Genomic DNA, 21,277 nt, shown 5'->3' with positions numbered 1-21,277 from the left:
GCTTCAGGTTTCTTGTTTTGTTTTGTTTTGTTTTGTTTTATTTTTTACAGATTTATTTATTTATTTGACAGAGAGAGACACACAGAGAGAGGAAACACAAGCAGGGGGAGTGGGAGAGGGAGAAGTAAGCTTTCCGCTGAGCAGGGAGCCCGTTGCGGGGCTCGATCCCAGGACCCTGGGATCATGACCTGAGCTGAAGGCAGATGCTTAACGACTGAGCCACCCAGGTGCCTCTATTTTATTTTTTAAAAACAAAACCAGACAGAAAAAAGGAGTCTCAAACCTCCCCCGTTCCAATTCTTCTGACAATAAAACCGGTATTTCCACCAAAGGTGTTGTTAGTGGTTCTTGCGTCCTTCCTATCAGAGCAGTCTCACCCCCTTGCCCTGTGCATGGTGGTCGGAGCCCATTCCTGTGCACCTGTCTCCATTTGTGAGCTTCAACTCCTGTACCTTTCTGTCCTCAAGTCCCCCGGCAGGCTCTGCATGGCAAATCAACCTCTCCAAATAGACCGGGAGTCTGGCTCAGCAGTATTTATTGAAAACTCATTATGTCCTGTTTACTTATTCTGCAATCACAGTTCTGATACACACTAATGGGAAAGTTCTGGCCAAAGCGGACTCAATTGTTCTGGCTCTGTCCTGTCTCATGATATCAAACATTCATCTGCGGAACACATTGGAAACCTTTTGTCCACTGGTAGCTACAGTGGTTAACCTTCAGAGAGAGAGACAGAGAGAGACAGAGAGTACTGGGGGTGGTAGTGTTGATTTTATTAGCTTGGGACATGCTATGCTGTGTTTTCCAGGAACTCTCAAAATCCCCAAAGTAAGTCTTCCTAGTGTGCAATTTATTTTGCTAAGCCTCTGCTGACAGTGAACTGACCGAGGGACCCCGGCGGTGTCTGAAACGTTGCAGGGAAAAAGAAAGCCTTTTCGCCTTTGTCCAGCAGAGTAGGTTCCTTACACATTTCTAAAAAGCTGCTCAATGACCCCCATTCAAAGGAGCTTGAGACATGACTCAGGAAAACTTATCAAAACGTGGATTAGAGACACTCATGTTTTTCAGTGTACGATGGTAGTGGAGAAAGCAGTAAGACTTTTTAAAAGCAAGGACCTTCCAGGGAGTCTGCGTCTCCCTCTGACCCTCTTCCCTCTCGTGCTATCTCTCATTCTCTCTCTCTCAAATAAATAAATAAAATCTTTAAAAAAAAAAAAAAAAAAGCAAGGACCTTCCAGAGATCTGTAACTCCACCCATGCCTCATTTATTTTTGTATTATCAGTGTTGTCTGCACTTAGCGTGTAGTAGGCGATGGATAAATAAAGTGATGGGTAATGACATTCTGGTTCATGCTGCAATGTTGATCTGTGTTTTGAAACTGGCAGTAGGGTAAGAGTGACTTAAAGTCACCTACTAACCTCACATTGTGTGAAGCTGCCACTCTATCCCTGTACCCTGGCTCATTTCTACATGAACCTACTGCCTTCACCAATGATCCTCTACCTTCCCATGTAGGGCATGTATTGCTTGTCTCCCAGCTAGAATGTGAGCCCCAGGGGACACACCCTGTGCCTTTCATTTGTAACTGATCCCGCCACCTACGTACATTTGGACAATAATACATTTTTTATTGAGTGAATGAATGTATAAATAAATGAACGAATGCAGAAGGTGTAAAAGCATCACTTACTTAAATAAACAGGGGAAATGGGAAAAGAGTATGTGCACTGTTTTGTTAGACCCTATAAAAGAACCAGATAGTGTTTTCAAGAAATGTATAAGCTTCTTGGAAAGAAGAAACAATTATATACACCTGCCTGTGGCCTTCACTTCTCCCACCCAATAGACCAGGTACCCCTGACTCCATAGTCATTAGGAAAACAATTTCACCATCTGCTTCCTGGAGCCATTGATGTGCCTCATGTGCCTCTAGCATTAGATATGGCTCCACACATGTGATTCCACACATATGAATCCCCAAACAAATTAAACTAACCCATGGTGATGGAAATCAGAACAGTGTTTGTCTTTCTTGGGTAAGGAGGGGGCACAATTGACTAGAAAGGGAAAGAGGGAACTTCCTAGGGTCATGAAAAGTTTTTTAAACTTGATTTGGTTGGTGGTTTATACATTGTATGCAATTGTCGAGTCTCATCGAACTGTGAAGATGCAGGCATTTCATGATATTTGAATTATGTCTCAATTAATTAATTAGGGAACAACGCTTGACATAAGCATGGTATAGCCCATTTCCAACCAAGCACACTTGCCCGCCATTAGATCTCACTTTGTTCCTGACCAGATCCCAGTGCCCCGTGGACTCCCTTCCCCTCCAGCAGACACGGGAGGAGGGGTGGGGAAGGCCACGTTCTTGGAAACTTCGAAAACATCTTAGGTTTGTTTGCATTATCAAAGGGGGCAGAATAAATGTGTTTATCCAATAAAGTGGTAGGTTTGCACCTGGCCTGAATTTAAGCACCTTAAAAGGTCAGGAAATAGGCCCAGATCTATCAAGTGATATTTCCTAAGGCCACACAATTAACCAGTCCCAGAACTGGGTTTATTTATTTATTTATTCTTTTTAAAGATTTTATTTATTTATTCGACTGAGAGAGACACAGCGAGAGAGGGAATACAAGCAGGGGGAGTGGGAGAGGGAGAAGCAGGCTTCCCGCTGAGCAGGGAGCTCGATGAGGGACTTGATCCCGGGACCCTGGGATCATGGCCTGAGCCGAAGGCAGACGCTTAACGATTGAGCCACCCAGGCGCCCCTCAGAACTGGGTTTAAAACTCAGACCCACTCCCTTAGCCTACCTCTCAATGTCTAAGTCCTGTTTTCTTTCCATCATAACATGTGAAGCAGGAAAGAGTCTTTCCTTGAACTAGCCTAGGGTTCCAATCCTTGATCTATCATGTTATTACCTGTATGAACTCCAAGTAGTTTACTTCCTGTCTCTGGGCCTCAGTTTCTACATCTATGAAATGGAGATATGGTACTTACCTGTATGAACCAAATGAAATAATGTCTATGAGTACTACGTGTTCAAAAACTCTTGGCCCCTCTTCCTTCCACCTCTCTTCATTATTAATTCTATGTACTTCCTCCCCATACTCAGGCCCTTGGTCTGTTTATTCACAAGGTTACAAGATAATGAATCAGCTCTTTAAATAAATATTTCTCTTCATGAGAATTAATAACCCTAAAAGTCCAAGTAGAGTTTTAAAAAATTCCCCAAGCCTCTTTTTCCCCATCCCTAGCAAACTCTTGATCCAGTAAGAAAATAAATCTCATAAACATGACAAACTACAGTGTACTACAAAGAAACCAGATACTTTCTGTTAAAAAAGAAAATATATGAAAAGGTAAAAACACTTGAATTTCCAGCAGACTCTCTGTCATCTTTGGCAAGTCATTTCACTTTCCTGTGCCTATTTAAGAACCCTGCCAACTAAAAATGGCTGTTTCTTTTGCGAAGTTCTTTGTCTATCTAAATACCTTTCAGGAAAAGTTTGAAGTCCTGCACCAGACTGTCATGTGGCCCCTCGGATGACCTTGAGAACATTCCAATACGGAGAGTCTGCTATTCGAAGGGGCCAACCGGGCACCCTGCCGCTTGGACAGTGATGCATCATTTTGCTGCTTGGCCCATCAGCGCCCACCCCCCCTTCATTGTGCCCTGATTCTGTCCATTCTGTCCTTCCTCCCCGTCGATTCCAACCCCGGCAACAGCTCCTCAGAGGGTTGACTAGGCAACTAAAAGCACAAATAGGATTAAAAAAAGAAAAAAAAAGGTCTTGTAGACTTTATGGAAGAAAAGCAAGCAGTCCAGAACAAAGTGACTGATATACCCGCTACCCTTGCTTCCCTCCATGCAAGGCCTGGCCTTGCCAAGAAGACAAGGCCAGGGAGGACCATACCCTGGAGAAAGCCGCTCAAGAGAGACTGTGCCCAGCACCCTCACAGCCTTCCCTACAGCTATAGATCTGGCTTACAACAGTGATCTAACTCTGTGCATAAAGTGTGGCTTATCCAGTGTTCACCATTCCTGCAGCCAACCTTACACGGTTGCTGCTTTTCTTTTGAGGTAGAGTCACCTGGGCTCTAAGAAGTTACATACCACACACAGGAACACATAAAACAAACACGCTCATCCGGTCCCCACAAAAGCCAGGCCAGGCTGAGAAATAAATGCTAACCCTTCTCACTTATATGGGACTGAATTTGACTGGGAAACTTGAACGTTCCCTTGGAAAATATCAAACACTAAAGCTTCGTTCTTTCTGGGCCCATCTCTCAGACTTGGTACCTCCAGGGACGAGCCTAGTGGATTTACGCTAGTCATATGCTTATGCTTAAAAACAACAACAACAACAACAACAACACATCCTGTAGATTCTAACTGAGGTTCTCAGGTTGGTCTTCAATACAAACTATTCCTTTTCATCACATGCGAACAGAATTTGGCTTCAGGGCTCTCTTTTTCAGAAGGCCCAATAATTGTTGGGCTGTGCAGAGCACACACTGAGTCTTGGGTTGAAGTTAGTACTGAGACAGGCTTTAGAAATTAGACAGCTAAGATAATTTGAGATATTGGCTTTATTTCACATAGCATGGAACTGGTACATGGCAAGGAGGTCAGGTCCGAGAGCCACGTGACAGCAGACGAGGACCTCAAACCTGGAGCTCAAGACTCCCGGCTGGGTGTCCTCGGCACAGATTTTGTTTTCAGCAATTGTGTGGTTTAACCTGCCCATGCTTCCCCAGAGAAAATCATGGTCATGTTTCCCAGAAGCCCATTTGATTGCTTTAGCTTGCAGCCAATGAGATGGGGACAGTGTCAGAAACAAACCAGCGCGCCCCTGCTCCCCTCCAGGCAAGGCTCACTCCTGACCTCTGTCTCGTCTCTCCTCGTGCCTTCTTCATTCTTGGAATTGGGAGGCAGAGCAAGGCAGGAGACAGAGAAGGTGCCAGATGCTGCATTCTTCTCATAACCAAGGTGAATAGGGGGGCAGAGACTGTTCATCCCAGGTCTCTCTCCAAAAAGATATCGGTGGAGAATAGTCATTGTTTCAGATTTCGATTGAATTTTGTAGTTTAAGAAATGGAAGAATTTGATGGAAACTTCTTTCAGTTTGGTTCACCAGAAAACCTTGGGACTGATGACTAGCAAAAAAAAAAAAAAAAGTACGCTCTGTCTCATTTGCATATGTCTTTCAAAACTTTTCAAAACTAATAGAATGTAGTAATGTAAATGGGGAAAGGAATCAATAAATAATGGCATAATGGCAACTTCCAGCTCAATGGGGTATTTTATTCTAGTTCTACTAGCTGTCAGCAATGGTCAAGTAAGAGACAAAAGGGAACTAAATTTTGGGAGAGCCCCATGTGCAGTGAAGGTGGCCCTAGCCAGAGCTGAGGACAAATGAGCAAATCCTGAAAATAAGAACATGCTGTAAAGTCTACATGTCCTTCCAAAGCGTCTTCTCCTAACGTTCCAAGAATCTGGACTCTTGCCTCTCTTATCCTAAAACCTTGGGTTACATCTCAAGAGGACTAAGAAGAGTCTTTCTTCCCAAACGTTTGCTTCACAACCAAATGGACTGAAATCTATAAGCAGGATTTGGCACCAGGAGTGGGGGGTATACTTAGGGAAATTCATTTTCTAGCATGACAGAATTATCTTAAATAATGCATAAGGAGCTATTGTCTAGAAAGCACTTATTGAACCCAAGCAATATGCTGAGCTCTATATATTAATAATAAAACTAACAAAAATAAAGACAGCACTTGGCTCTACTTCATTCACCAACTGGGAAATGAAATCATGAACATGCTTTATAAGTGGTTGGCTAGTTTCCATCAGGTAGAATGCCAAATTTAAAAATAGGAAACCTAGCTTTGAAGTATATATCACAGAAGTTCTTCAATAAATTCCACATTTTACAAAACTGTATAGTCATTCAAGTCTGGGTATTTAGAAGGGGCACTTGGTTTTAATTCTTTTAACTAATTAATTCCAATTAATTCCAATTCTTTTTCCTTCCTAAGATGTTTGTAAATTCCAAATTAAAGACTATTCTGCTGGTTTTTACTGCTGGGAATAAGAGAAGCCCTCTTGTGGTCAGAAATTGCATAGATTAAAAAATGCAGAATGCATTCCTTGTGTAGTTTCAGGGTGTAGGGTTGTTTTGTTTTGTTTTGTTTTCCTTTTTTTCCCCTTTTCTTTCTTTCTCCCCCCCGCCCCAGGGTTTAGTTTTAACTAGACTAACATTTTAAGCCTCAAAGACGGTTTCTACCAACCATTAGGAAAAGGATAACACAAATAAAAAGCAATGTTTTCACATACATTCTGAAAGAATAGAGTGCCTAAGAAGAAACAGATTAATTGTAAGTTGTAATTTTAATGAAAGCAGAAAAACAAGCCCATTGTATAGGTTTCATAACTGCTCCTCCTTGCCATGACTTTCTTGTGGGTTTTTAAAATTAGGTGTTGCATCATCATGTGATGAGCAGCATTCAGCTTGGCTTGTTAAGGCCATAAAACATACTTTGTGGATTTGGAAGGCAGTAAACTCCTGTAGCTGGAGGACAGGCGTCTGGGATCAGAATTGGTTTCGTTTGTACCAAAGCAATTATTTCTCTCCTTGTTCCCCCGTGTTGATTTCTAGATCTAAGAAATGGATGTTGGCATACCTCTCCGTTTTCACTGGGCTTCCGAGAACCCAGTTCTTGTATTTTCAATCGGAGCTACTATCTGTAAGGCCCACCTTTGCCAACCAGTTGTTGCTTTTCCTAAGGACTTTTATTTTTGGATGTATTTTTTTTTTTAAATAAAGTAATTACAGCTTCATAGGAAGTTGCAAGGAAAAAAAATGGACATGTACTCTTCACCTAGTCTCTTCCAATGATTGCATCTTATATAACCATTAAAACCAGGACATTGACATTGGTACAACCCATAGAGGTTAATTCAGCTTTCACCAGCATTATAATCACTTATTTGTGTGTGTGTGTGTGTGTGTGTGTGTGTGTGTGTGTGTAAGGTTCTATGCAATTGTATCACCTGTGTATATTCGTGTTAGCACAACCACAGACAAAATATCAAATTGTGCCCTTAACACAAGACTCTCATGCCACCCTTTGTAGTCACACCCAACTTCTTTTCCATCAACCCCTACCCCATAGCAACCACGAATCTGCTCTCCATCTCCCTTATTTTGTTATTTTGAAACTATGTACATGGAACCAAATAATATGCAACTTTTTAGAGATGGACTTTTTTCACTCACCATATTTCCCCTGAGAGCTATCCAAATTGTCGCATGTCTCAAGCACTCATTCTTTTCCGTTGCTGAGTTGTATCCCATAATGTGACTATACCACAGCTTGCTTAACAATTCACCCACTGAAAGACAATTCGGGTTGTTTTGGAATGTCTGTTTGTGACTATTATGAATAGAGCTACTGTAAACATTCTTGTTTTTTGCTAAAAAATTCAGATTTTTGCTAAATTACAAAATGTTAATAAAAGAAATCAAAGGAAACCTAAAACCTTTTCTTTAAGGAGAAACAGCTCAATTTCTTCAGCTGAAAGTCACGATTATTAATCTCATGTTAGCCTTTTTAAATGGCTTTTTATGGGACCTTTCTTCCAACAGACGTCATTCTGGGCTCTAAGCTTAAATCCCCATCTTTTATTATATGCCAAGATAAAATGTCGTTTACTGGTGTGGTTTAAATCTTCATATATGGACCAATGGCATGAAGTTTTCATCCTTGCCTTTGTTTCCATCCCTAAAGTGTGTGTATTTTTTTTTTTTAAGATTTTATTTATTTGACAGAGAGAGAACATAAGCAGGGGGAGTGGCAGGCAGAGGGAGAGGGAGAAACAGGCTCCCCGCTGGGCAGGGAGCCTGATGTGGGGCTTGATCCCAGGATCCGGAGATCATGCCCTGAGCTGAAGGCAGGTGCTTAACCAACTGAGCCACCCAGGCATCCCTAGAGGAAAACGAATTTTAAAAGAAATCAACGGGGATGCCTGGCTGGCTCAGTCAGTTAAGCATCTGCCTGCAGCTCAGGGCATGATCCAGGGTGCTGGGATCAAACCCCTCATCGGGCGCCCTAAATGCAGTTTTAGGATCAGTGGTTTTCTAAGAGCTGAGTGTGTCCTGGACCAACAAGTTTCAATATGGTAGCCACTAGTCACGCAGCTGCTGAGATTGCAGTATTCTTAAGTGAGATGTGCAGAAACTATAAAATACACACCAGGTTTGAAGATTTTGAAAAAAGGAATTGTGAAAATGTCATTAGTATATTTTTTATATTAACTACATGCTGAAATATTACTTTGGTTAAAATAGACTAAATAAAGTATATTATTAAAATTAATTTTATCTACTTCTTACTTTCTTTAATGTGACTAGTAGAAAACTTTCATCTACAGTAGTTTCTCCCTCCTTATCTGTGATTTTGCTTTCCACAGTTTCAGTTACCCATGGTCAACCTCGGTCTGGAAGCAGATGATTTTCCTTCTAATGTATCCTTAGAAGGTCAATAGCAGCCTAACTATGTCAGAAGGCCTACGTCATTCACCTCACTTCATCTCATCATGCAGGCCTTTTATCATCTCAAATCATTATAAGAAGAATTTTGAGTGCAGTATAAGAGATTTTGAGAGAAAGAGAGGACTCTTTCACATAACTTTTATTACAGTATATTATTATAATTGTTCTATTTTATTATTAGTTATTGTTGTTAATCTCTTACTGTGCCTAATTTACAAATTAAACTTTTCCATAGGTATGTATGTATAGGAAAAAACATAGTATGTATAGGGTTTGGTACTATCCACAGTTTCAGGCATCCCCTGGGGAGGCTTAGAACATATGCCCCATGGATAAGGGGGGACTACTCTATGTATGTGGCTTGTATGATGTGTTTGGTGGACAGGGGTATCCACTGAGGAGATGAAAGTCTAGGGCAAGCTAAGTAACCTACCCAAAGTTACACTGTAGACACTTTATGTGATGTCATCTGCTTACGCCTGTTCTCATTCCAATGACGTACTAATTAGCTATGTGTCAATGTCATGCCTTTGCATTAAGCTTGTGAAAGCAGGAAGAGATCCTTGTGTTTCTCTTGATGTTTAAACACTTTCGGATGGTGGGCTTCATTTCAGGGGGGCACTGAAATGCTTTCCTTCTGTGCCTCCTGGACGCCGCTGCCCTATGTCAACCTCAAGGAAACCTTGCTTCATATGTTCTAACTGGTACAGATATTTGAAACTGCCTTCCATCTCCTGCCCCCTCCTATCTTTCATTAGTCCTGAAAGCAGATACTAGAAGCTATGCTTTAAAACCTATGGCAGAATTTGTATTGTATCCTAAGCATGTCTGGTTAATAATGGCTAACATTTATTTGGCATAATGCTAAATACCGTGAATTGGGTGCTAGGTACCACGAGTTGTATCACTCAGCCCTCACAGCAATCCAATGAGGTGCTAGCATGGCTCCATTTCACAGATGAGGACACTGAGGTTTAGAGAGATTACATAAATTGCCGAGATGCACTGACGAAAAGGTATATACCAGAATTCTAGTCTTTGCTATCTGACTCTGGAATTCCTGCTCTTAATCACTATTTTGTATTGCTCTTTCAGTGGGTGAATTGCTTTGCATAGAGGAATGAGTCCTCTATTCACATGAGAAATTTTATGAAAAGGTTCAGTACCAATATTCTAGAACATGCCTGTAAAACCCACAAAGCCTAACCATTTATAGACTGTATTATAATCACATGACACTCACTAGCGCAGGGATTTTAGAATGTGTCCTTGGCACATATGGACTTACCTTTCATTCCGTTCAGGGGAAGATGTCTGCTCCCATATCCTCCCAGAACGATAGAGAATGGTTTTGCTGTATGACTTCAAAGTCCTAAAGTTTCTTTGATCTTATCTGTAGTTCCATCCTTATGTAAAGTGATTTATGGTGACTAAGACTGGGGTCCACGATCCACCATTCGTGCAAAAGCCTTGGCTAATCTGCTATATCATGGGATGCTCAAATATTAGAGTGGAAGGAAAATGATTTTCTACCGCAGGGGTCCACAAATGTTTTCTGTAAAGCCCCAGACAGTAAATAATTTAGAATTTGCAGGTCATATGGTCTTTGTTGTACCTGTTCAACACTGCCATTGTAGAACAAAAACAGCCGCGGACTATATGTAAACAAATGGGCATAGGTATGTTCCAATAAAGCTTTATTTACAAAAACAGGGGGCCATAGTTTGCCAACCCCTCTTCTAGTGAAACACTTTCCTTTTTAAAATATTTTCTTTCTTTATTTGACACAGAGAGACACAGAGAGAGAGGGAACACAAGCAGGGGGCAGTGGGAGAGGGAGAAGCAGACTGCCTGATGAGCAGGGAGCCTGACACGGGGCTCGATCCCAGGATCCTGGGATCATGACCTGAGCCGGAGGCAGACGCTTAACGACTGAGCCACCCAGAAACACTTTCCTTTTATAGTTGAGGAAAGAGGCCCGGATCAAGCAGCTCGCTCAATTTCAACCGCTGGTGTGTTGCAGAACAAGGTCTAGAAATCAGACATCCTGACTATCAGCAATTTTTCCTACTGAATTGAACTTATGCATACTTAGTTTCCTTCCTCACTTTTTAAAAAAAAATATAAAAATTTCAAACATTTGAAAAGAGATGAAGAATAATGTAAAAATCAGCTGCACGTTACCATCACCAAGCCTGAGGAAGAAATTGCAAATCTGCTTGAAGGTTCCTATAGGATGCACTTGCTAGGGCTCCTCCTTTATAACACATAATGTCTCCTGAAATGGTGTGTAAGGTTGCTTTACATATGTTAAAATACGCAAACGGCATCATACTATACATATCCCTCATCACTCCCTCACAGTGAAAAATAAACGGTAATTTTAAAATCATTTTTTTTAAGATTTTATTTATTTATTTGACAGAGAGAGAGATAGGGAGAGCAGGAACACAAGCAGGGGGAGTGGGAGAGGGAGAAGCAGGCTTCCCGCGGAGCAGGGAGCCCGATGCGGGGCTCGATCCCAGGACCCTGGGATCATGACCTGAGCTGAAGGCAGACGCTTAACGACTGAGCCACCCAGGCGCCCAATAAACGGTAATTTTAGAGAAACATTTTTTTTTTTAATGGCAAAAGGTTAGAAACCTAAATTACCATTAGCAAGAAAATGAATAAATACCACTTAGTACAGATCCAATTTTTTTCCCTAAAATTCCTGGTCAGAAAAAGATTGTTTAAAGGTGAATTGGCAACAAGATATATGTAGAATATTTTTGAAATCTAAGGCTACTCTTAAAGATGTAGGCAAACTTTTAGCTGAGTGACCATGGGCAAGTTATGCACCCTCTCGGTGCCACAATCTGTAATATTGGAAGGAACAATAGCATCCACCTTTTAGGGCTTCGGTGAAGGTATGCAACATGCCTACAGCAGTGCCTGGAATATCTTAGCTCTTACAGCTTTTAACATCTATCCTCCAAGGGTTAACTTCTAAGCTTCCATATTAGGAATGAAGATAATGCAAATACACCACAGATGTTACTGAGTTAGAAGGAATTGCTAATTCTCGAGACTGACAGCCAGCGTAAATTTGAAAATGACCTTGATAAATCGGGAAAGTGTTGTTGAGGGAAGAATTTGCTGAATACGACTTGAGTAGCTATGTATGAGAAAAGATGCTGTTAATTACAATCCACGGATAGATTCCCCAGAAGGGAATACAGCACTGGTTGTAACTGAAGAGGGGAAACCCAGGGATCCAGCTGCCTCACAAGGCAGGCTCCATCACTGACCAATGGGATCATCTGAGGCCAGTTCCTGAACCTCTCCTGATCGGTGTCCTTCACTGTCAAGTGTGGATAATGACAGACCTCGCACTTAGGGTTGCTGTGAGCCTTAGCAAAAGGCGACAAGGTTAGATACCACTATTACGGTTGTTCTTGTTGGGATGATTACAAGGTGGACGTTCAGTGGCGAAATGACCTGGGTGGAGTGGACTCAGTTTACTAAATGACTATTCCTGAGAAATAGGGTAGTTCTGTGGGAAAAAGCCAGCATGGTACTGAGACGCCAGAAATAAAACAGAAATGGTTTAGAGACTCTTTCTCCTTTGTGTATTCTTCCTTTAAGTGTTCCACGGTAGCCCAAACTCCTCTAGAAAACACATTGGGGGGAGGGGAGGAGGCGGGTTGTTTGTTTCTATTGTTAAGAAAAAAACGACGTGAGGAAACCAAAGTTACAAAAATGTTGTAAAGGATGACAATTAGTTTTATGGGAAAAGGTTCAAGGGTTTGGGGTTGTTTGGTCCAGAGAAAAGCAGGCAGAGGGAGGCTTAATGACCATCTTTAGTTAAATGAAAGACCTTAATGTGGGAGATGTGAGCCAGTTTTAAATCAGGTTTGCGGAGGACCAAATTAGTGGGAATGGACTTAAATTAAAGAGGAGGGATTTCCCATCCATAGCAAGTTCTCGAAAGCCTTGGTGACCAACTGCTGTTTCAGGGAGCTGCCAGGCGAGACTGGGAGTTGGCATCAGGAGGCTTGAAGAAAAACAAACAAAAGTATGTCATTAAGATGCTCCTTTCTGAAATCTCTTTCAGGCCAATAGGTCTGTTATTCTTTGGACCTCACTCAGGGCCAAGAAGGAAAAAGCTAGAGTAAAAAGCATACCATTGTCTTCTTTTCAGCTCAAACAAAATGGTATCTGCTCATTGGTATCAGGGATGTTTATCAAGTCCATCCCAGAACCACTTTCTCCTGGCCGTTTCTCTGGCTCCACTATTAAGCCAGTCAAACCTGCCCCTGGATGTTTGTGCCTAATAGACTCCTCTCCTCCCTCCCTCTGTTCTGATCCCCTGGGATTCAGCCCTCAGTCTCCAGTTAGAGTCACTGCAGTGTTTCTTTCCTCCTTTCGAAAACCTCTCTGTGTTGCGTGGATGTGTTTCCTCTTTTATGATTTGTATTTCTAGACCTTAGAATTAAGTAATGTCTTGACAGCATCTGTGATGGTCTGTGGGTTATATGCATTTACATTTTGTGTTCGGGAGGCATACATTCCGGAGAAGCATTTCCAGGTATTTTTCTGTGAACATGGCCATGGTCAGCCCTTTCATAAAGATAAGATTGGGGTTCATTCTAACATTACAATACAAGTACAGAATAGCATGGTACCATAGGGCATATGTGAATGGCAAATCAGGGCCTGGGAGTCAAAGCTGCCTGTCCTCTTGATTTTGTACTACCTGTGGACTACAAATGGCTTTTCCATTTTTTAAATGATCAAAAACAAAACAAAACAAAACAACAACAATAACAACGCTGAGTCCGAAGGGACACTTACAGTTGGTACCTTCTGTTCTCCTGCTCCTTAAAGTCATGCACCCAAAGAAGAGTGAAGCCTGGTCCCTGACTTTAGGATACTGGTTGAGTGAACTAGTGGAAAATCATATTCTCCAAAGCCTTGTTTTGTGCTGTCAGAACGGCAGGCATAGGACCTAACAATTCTGCTCTCAGGTGTGAACTCCAAATTATTGGAAACAGACACTCAAGCAAATACATGTGCATGAATGTTCATAGCAGTACTATTTATAGGAGCCAAAAAGTGGAAACAACTGTGTCTGTCAATGAATGGATGGTAACAAAATGTGGCATATTCATTCCGTGGGATGTTATTCAACCATAAAAAAGAGTGAAGTTCTGGGTGGCTCAGTTGTTAAGCGTCTGCCTTCGGCTCAGGTCATGATCCCAGGGTCCTGGGATCATGCCCCGCATCGGGCTCCCTGCTCCGCGGGAAGCCTGCTTCTCCCTCTCCCACTCCCCCTGCTTGTGTTCCTGCTCTCGCCGTCTCTCTCTGTCAAATAAATACATTAAAAAAAAAAAAAGAGTGAAGTTCTGATTCATGAGACAACATGAATGAACCTTGACAATATTATCCTGAGTGAAAGAAAGACACGAAAGGTCATGTGTTATATGAAATATCTGGAGTAGGTACATCTATAGAGACAGAGAGGACTGGTGGTTGCCAGGGGCTAGGGGAGGGGAATGGACAGTGCTTAACGGGTAGAGGGTCTTCTTTGGGAATGATGAAGATATTTTGAAGCTAGACAGAGGTTATGGTTGTACAACACTATGAATATGCTATATGCCACCGAATCACACTTTAAAATAGTTAATTTTATGGTAGGTGAATTTTACCTTAAAAGAAGCCCCAAACTATAGGCAGATGGACCTGCAAATAAGCATAACCACCACCACCATCAGGGTATTAGCCAAGACTGTGTGCTTCCCATGGGCTGTGAAGCTTGTCATGGGGATTGCCTTATTGAATCTTCAAATTAACCTGGGGACGGAGATGCTTTTAGTACCATCATCTCATGTATGGGCAAACTGGAGTTTAGAACAGTCAGGTGTTATGTCTAAGGTCACAGAGCTTGTAAGAGTTCCACATGAACTTCACCCTTGGTCTAGCACTTACCAGTGCTCTGTTCTGACTCACCAATTAGGATCCCTTGCATCTCTGCTCCCTACTTTCCCAATGCCTACTTTGTTCTTACATTTCCTGCTTCCTACTACTCAACCTGCTAGAAGATTTGCCAGTCAGGTCCTTGCTCCACTCTCTACCAAGATTTCTCCAAGCACCTCTGCACTCCTAGACCCCAGATAATACTCAGTTCCCATGGGGCTCACCTATCAGCTGCATTTTATACAGTGACCACCTCTTCTCCGTGGCTTTCTTCTTTGGCCTCCAGGATATCTATTCTCTCCACTTTCCTCCCTACCCAGGCTCCACTGCTGGTTTCCCCTTTTCTCCCTGACCTTTAGATTGGAGGCCCTCAGAGCTGCATTCTTGAGTCTCTTCTCTTCTCTCCCTGAGTCACTCTCTTGGTGGTGTCATCCAGTCTCCTGACCTTAAGTACCATTTATGAGCTGATGATTCCCAAATGTCACCTTCAGCCTGCACCGCTCTCCTCAACTCCAGACTCGTGTGTTCAAGTGCCTACTTGGCATCTCCACATGAATGCTGACTTGAGATCTCAAATGTAAGGGGTTTAAAACCGACTTTCTAGGCTCCCCTCAAAGCTGCTTTACTCACAATCCTTCCATCTTGGTTGATGACAATGTCAGCCTTTCAGACGCCCAGGCTAAAAACCGTAGAGTCACCCCAAGCTCCTCATTCTTTCACTCTGCCATCCAGGGAAAGCCTTTGCTTGGGTTCAACCAGTGAAGGGGCACCATTTTCTGCACACAAAGGCTCTGCCTGCTTAGCTGTCTAGAGTTGGATCCTTTAGAAGTTTGCGCAGAAGCCATGAATGAAATGTAGCAGCAGGACTACTTCTACTTGGAAAGAGAAATTAAAGCAAAAATGGGTTTCTTACCTTGCCTAAAGTCAAGCACAGCTTAATGGTTTCAACCTAGCTCCTCAGCATTCTAAGCCCTGCTGCTTCTTCTGAGGCTCAGTCAAGCAATATGATACTGTGGTAGATTATGAAAATAGCCACAAGTTTTGTCTCTCTTTGTATCTGTCTTCGCAATGTGGCATTGAAGATCCTTCTATTAAGAGATGGAGTTTATTTCTCCATTCCTTGACTCCAGGCTGAACTCGGGACTTGTTTTGATCAATAGTACACAATGGAAATGATCTGGGTCCGTTCTGAGCCTAAGCCTCAGGAAGCCTTGCAGCCTTTGTGTGCATGCGCTCTCTCCTTCTCTCTCTCTCTCTCTCTCTCTCTCTCTCTCTCTCGCCAGCCTGGGCTAGGCACTGGCAAGATGAGATGCCATGTAGAAAACAGCCAAGGTGCCTCAGTCAACACCTAGCCAACTGTGAGACACGTGCATGAGGCCAATGGGGCCTTTCACAACCAACAACTGTTCACGGGTCCAGTGACTAGTTCGGAGAACACAGGAGTATCACCCAGCTGAGCCCAGTCCAAATCTCTGACTCACACAGGAGTAAGCTAAAAAGGGAATTGAGTTGTGATAATTGGTTCTGCAGCAAGAACTTAACTGATAACAGATTGCCATCTTTAATTTACTTCTCTTCACTTTGCCTAATTATGTTAAATTTTCTTTCAATGCAATAATGCGTATGCACATTATCTTGTTTTATAATTTGAAATCGAAGTCTTCGACCTTTTTAAATACTGTGACTCCCAAACCTTACAGACGGGGCAAGGTTTTGTTGTTGTTTCTACTGCATTACTCTTAGGAACCACATCTAGTTATAAAAAGGCTTGTATTTTTAAGAGCCCAAAGCCAGGAACCACAAAAGCAAACCCTTGAAATTCAAAGCCTTGAGTAGACGTTGTGACAGCTGGTTTCTTCAAATCTCTTAACCTATAGGTTGTAAATTCAGAGAAAGACTCACAGCCCCAAGAAAAAAGAAATACATTTTAGAACATACAGCCGCCCCGACTACCTGTCCAAACATGTTACTTCAGAAAAGGTTAAGTAGGTTAAAATGAAAGGTAATTTTATCTCATTCATTTAAAGAGAAATTATTCTAATCCTTTTCAGTGCTCTACTGGACAATAATAAAAAGGGATTATTTTAGGGTATTGCCCCTTATGACAGGATACAGAAGTTAGAATTGTATCATCAGGTAGCAGTAATGACAGACACGAAATTTATAAAATTTGTAATAAATGAATACATTGAGAAATCAGAGGCGCATTTCCTTAATGGCATGGGCACAAGCTATTATGAATACCAGGAAATTGGGGGGGAACAAGAGTCTTTCAGGAAAAAAAAAAACCCAAAACAAAAAACAGCTGTTCTTAAACATTTGATGTGCAGAAAAACAAATTCCACCCAAACCATTGTTTCCCAAAGGGCAAGAGCTTCCCAAGGGGTTCTTTTCATTGTAAATGCTTTTGCCCCCATTAGGAATTCATAGTATCTGCTTGTAAAGTCTGCTTTTAATTTTCAACAAACCTGGGGGCCAAAATGAAAAATATGTCACCCTTTTCTTTTGAACTTTAAAACAATTTATTTTGGCCAGCATAGAGAATCTTTCCACGTAGAGAGTATTAATCTCCTCATCATAAAACAATATGAATATAAATATGAAATGACATGTATTTTGAAATGTCAAACAAAAAGTCAGTTTCACAAGCAACACATGAACTATTCATGCTAATCGATTTCATATTAATGTGGGGACTACAATGACTCTGCGTGTGTATTACCGTCTAATAAATACCCCAAAGCTTTCCATTGACAAAATACTCTTTCATGCTGCCACTTTAACACGGGAAATAAGCAAAACCTTCCAGTGAATTAGGGCTAGAGCCAATGATGCCACAAAGTATAAATTGTCAGGTTAGTGAACTAATTTGTGAGATGCTTGTTTTTCCTCATTGTTGTTCTTTAGGTAAATGTTCTTCTAATCCTTATTTTATGTTGTCATATTTTTTTTGGATGCGTGAGTTGTGACTAATGACCCCCTACTAAACCTGACACCCAGGGATGGCTTTTATAAGCACCTCCTGGGAGTAAGATTACTTTAACAAACGGCAGTTGAAATGGTTTGCGTTATACGTCTGACTGGAAATAAAGTGAAAATTATTCCCAGTCTATGCGTATTTATGTCCTTTTGGCTAATGGCTGCTTGCCAAAAGCCTATGGTCAGTATATGTAAAATACTGCTTATTCCAAGTAATGAGGACCCATTGTTGTTTTAATTTTAATTTCTCACAGCTTCGAGAAATAAAAATAAGCAGGTGACAAAATGCTTATAACAGGTTCTGTGTCATGACCTGATGATGGCGCAGCGTACTTTCTCCAGGATGTGTTTTCCCCTAAATTCATCCCTTCCCTCTTTGGGAAAAGACCCACGAGAAGTGTCAAAGGCCTGGCCTTGCTCTGACCAAAGCCTGCTGCAGATCTGCATTGGAACCTGCTGTGGGCTATGGAATCTTCTATTTAAAAACAAATAAGGTGACTTTGGGAGGTAAGCTTTTGAAAAAAAATGAAGTGGCAGGGGGTTAGTGCTACTGATATAATTACTCATTTGGGGAGATTTTTCACAAAGAGTTTCCTCTGGGCTCCTAGGACCCTCACAGCCCCTAAAGGACTTCCATTTTGCAACCAGGGAGCACAGGATCTACTGATCCAACACTCCTTTTTATCTGTCTACGTTCTCCCCATTTTTGTCTATTTTTGGTAGCTAGCTCCAGGATCACATAAACATCGATGAAATCATCCATTCCTACAAGCCAAGAATGAAGTATGCGGTGTCTTCATTTCAGAAAACTGTTATTGCAGGCCCACCATTTGAAAGGCTTTGTCCTGGGTCCTGAATGTCAGGTGTGGGCTTTGCATTCCGTGCATAGAGCCAAAGATCCCCTTGAGATGGGGTGCTTGCATATACTCACAGACATGTGTGCCCGGACACCTACCCGAAAGAACTTGTGCTTCACAAAATCCACACACTGGGTTTAAAAAAAAACAAACAAACAAACAAAAAAAAAACGGCCTTATTTGAGGCTTCCAGTTACAATGTAGGGGGCAGCCTTGGTGCAAACTGTTTCAAACGGGATAGGCCAGATGTGACGACCTGACGGGTACCCCGGGGGTGGGGGGACGGCTGTGGAGTTCCCAGGCTCAGCCTGTTAAGTCATGCCGGGTTATAACGAGACACTTTCTAAGGCTAAGAGGGGTGTAGAGTTCATCGATGAGCTTGTTGAGACAGAGTTATTACCTACTTTGGCCTTGTCTTCTCGATATTTCGATCATCATATGGATAGAAGTTAACTAGGGAAATAAAGAATTCTTCTGATTTAACACGGATTTCTCACTCTAGCACTCTTCGTTCCTAACTTTGGGTAGATCAAAGATGTCTTAAGTCTCCGTTTCTTTGGAGGAAAAATACACATTTTCTTCTCATGTAGACTCATCAGTATTACAAAGCACGGCAAATGAAGGCCCACCACAACCTAGTCTCATTTACAGACACTTGAGCAAAGACAGCCCATACACAAAAACTGACAGTGGAGTTTGGGGGTAGCAGAGATGGAGTAGCAGATTCTAGCCGTTAATCTGCCTTCATGTAGGCAGTAATCCTTGCTTCTTGATTCCAAGCACCCCCGAAGATATTGACTCTGAGCAACATTTTCTGGGCCGTGCTCAGGTCTTCTTTAGGTAAGTTAACCAGCTTGTCTTGGTTTGCTCAGAATCATCTGAGTTCTAGTCCCAAAAATCATGTATCCTGGGAACCTTCCTCTACCCTGGGAAAATCAGGACGGTTGTGCTACCCTAACTCCAAGATAAATACTAAGAATGAAATGGTTCTCAATTCAGTCAAAGAATTTTAGAAACCACTTCCTATCATTTTGCACTTTTGAGGCGATAAAGGACGTAACATATTGAGACATTTAAGAAGCTCTCCAGCAAAGACCCCTATTAAAACTTACTGTTTCCCTAAATTATTTTGCCATGGAAACTTTAGGCAACACCTCTTTAATACTGTTGACCTAATTTGGAAAATATACCTATGGCTACAGCTTTATTTAAATGATTTTATTTATTTATTTATTTATTTGAGAGAGAGAGAGAGCTTGGGTGGGGCGAGGGGCAGAGAGAGAGAGAGAGAGAGTCTTAAGCAGACTCTGCACTGAGTTCAGGGCTGGATCTCACAACCCCGAGATCATGACCTGAGCCAAAATCAAGAGTTGGACACTTAACCGACTGAGCCACCCAGGTGCCCCAGGTTGCTCCTTTTTATCTTGTGCAGTAATAAACACATTGGGTGATGGTTTCTATTAAGCAAGTTTCTGCTTTCTGGAAGCATCTACAAGATGCTACAAGAGTGGGGGAGACATGTGTCTCTGATGTCCAAAGTTCTAACTAAGAATGTGCTTCTTCCTTCGTAACAAGGTGTCAAAAGTAATGGTCAGAGATTTCTAGAATCACATATGGGTTGAGCAGGCTTTTGTGCTTTGACCTAGGAGATTTCCCACTGCAAACTCACAGCATCTAGAGGAGAAAGAGTGAGTATCCCTGGGGTCTGGCACAGTGATTGGCATATGGAACTATTTATATGGAACTGAACTAACCTTCGCTGATATTCTTGCTTACAAGGGGTAATGAATTTTGAATTACCAACATTTACGGCACAATTTGTTTAAAAACCAGAGACTGCCTACATTCATGTTTGAAGGTTGCCTGTGATAAAAAGATTCTGGATTTTATAGGTTAAAACAGCTCTTTAAATTCTCCACCCAAAATAGTTCTATTTGCTATGATGTTACTGTCTTCTGAGAAGTACATGCACAACCTGTTAGAATTTCCGGATGTCAAAAAATCGCAGTGAGTGTCACCTTATTAATTGAACCAGGTGCCTCAGGGTCATCTACCTAGATGAATAAATTCAAGTCTGAGAAGATGAAGTTGTCTATCCTGTGAGGATGGAGACCAGAACCTACCTCACCTGAGTCTTCATTCCATGAATAATAATTCTTCTTCTCCTTCTTCTTCTTCCCCTTCTTCTTCTTCTTCTTCTTCTTCTTCTTCTTCTTCTTCTTCTTCTTCTTCTTCTTCTTCTTCTTCTTCTTCTCCTTCTTCTTCTTCTTCTCTCCTTCTCCTTCTCCTCCTCCTCCTTCTTCTTAAGATTTTATTCTTAAGTAATGTCTACATCCAATGTGGAACTCACAACCCTGAGGTCAAGAGTCATACACTCCACTGACTAAGCCAGCGAGGCGCCCCCAATGAATTCTCCTCAGACGTCATCTTATCTTCCTCAGATATTTCTTTCCCTGAGAAAATACAAGGTGAGGATTTAATTCCAAGTCCATGGGAGTTAGCATAAGCTCTTTCCCTTCCCCTTTTCAATACCTAACAAATGGCGTTATATTTTCTGCAAGCCAGTGTCCCAGTAACAGATCGGATTTCCTGAAGTTTTTCTTTTTAAGGAACTATGTCATTTGTGGCTCCTCAGAACTCTGTGATGGAGATTAAATACAGGGTGTTTATTAAGGAGTGTTTTTGAGATGGACACCTGTAGAAGGGAGGGAGAGGGGGCAGGATTAGGGGAGGGAGGCTGAGCTGTGATGCCAAAGGCTTGGGCTGACCCATGAGGCTCTGAAACCAAGATGGCCCTGCCAAGTGGACCCATCCTGAGGCAAGGGGGCTCAGCCTTTTATCCCTGTAGGGCCGTCACTGGATGTGGCTCTCTCATGTTGGAGATACAGCCTTGAGTGAAGAAACTCCTTCCAGCCGG

The sequence above is a fragment of the Callorhinus ursinus genome, unplaced genomic scaffold (genome assembly GCF_003265705.2).
Source record: "Callorhinus ursinus isolate GAN/ISIS: 27379988/994484 unplaced genomic scaffold, GSC_fseal_2.0 scaffold3, whole genome shotgun sequence".
In the NCBI taxonomy this organism is placed as follows: Eukaryota; Metazoa; Chordata; class Mammalia; order Carnivora; family Otariidae; genus Callorhinus; species Callorhinus ursinus.
Note: the sequence above shows the minus strand (reverse complement) of the source record.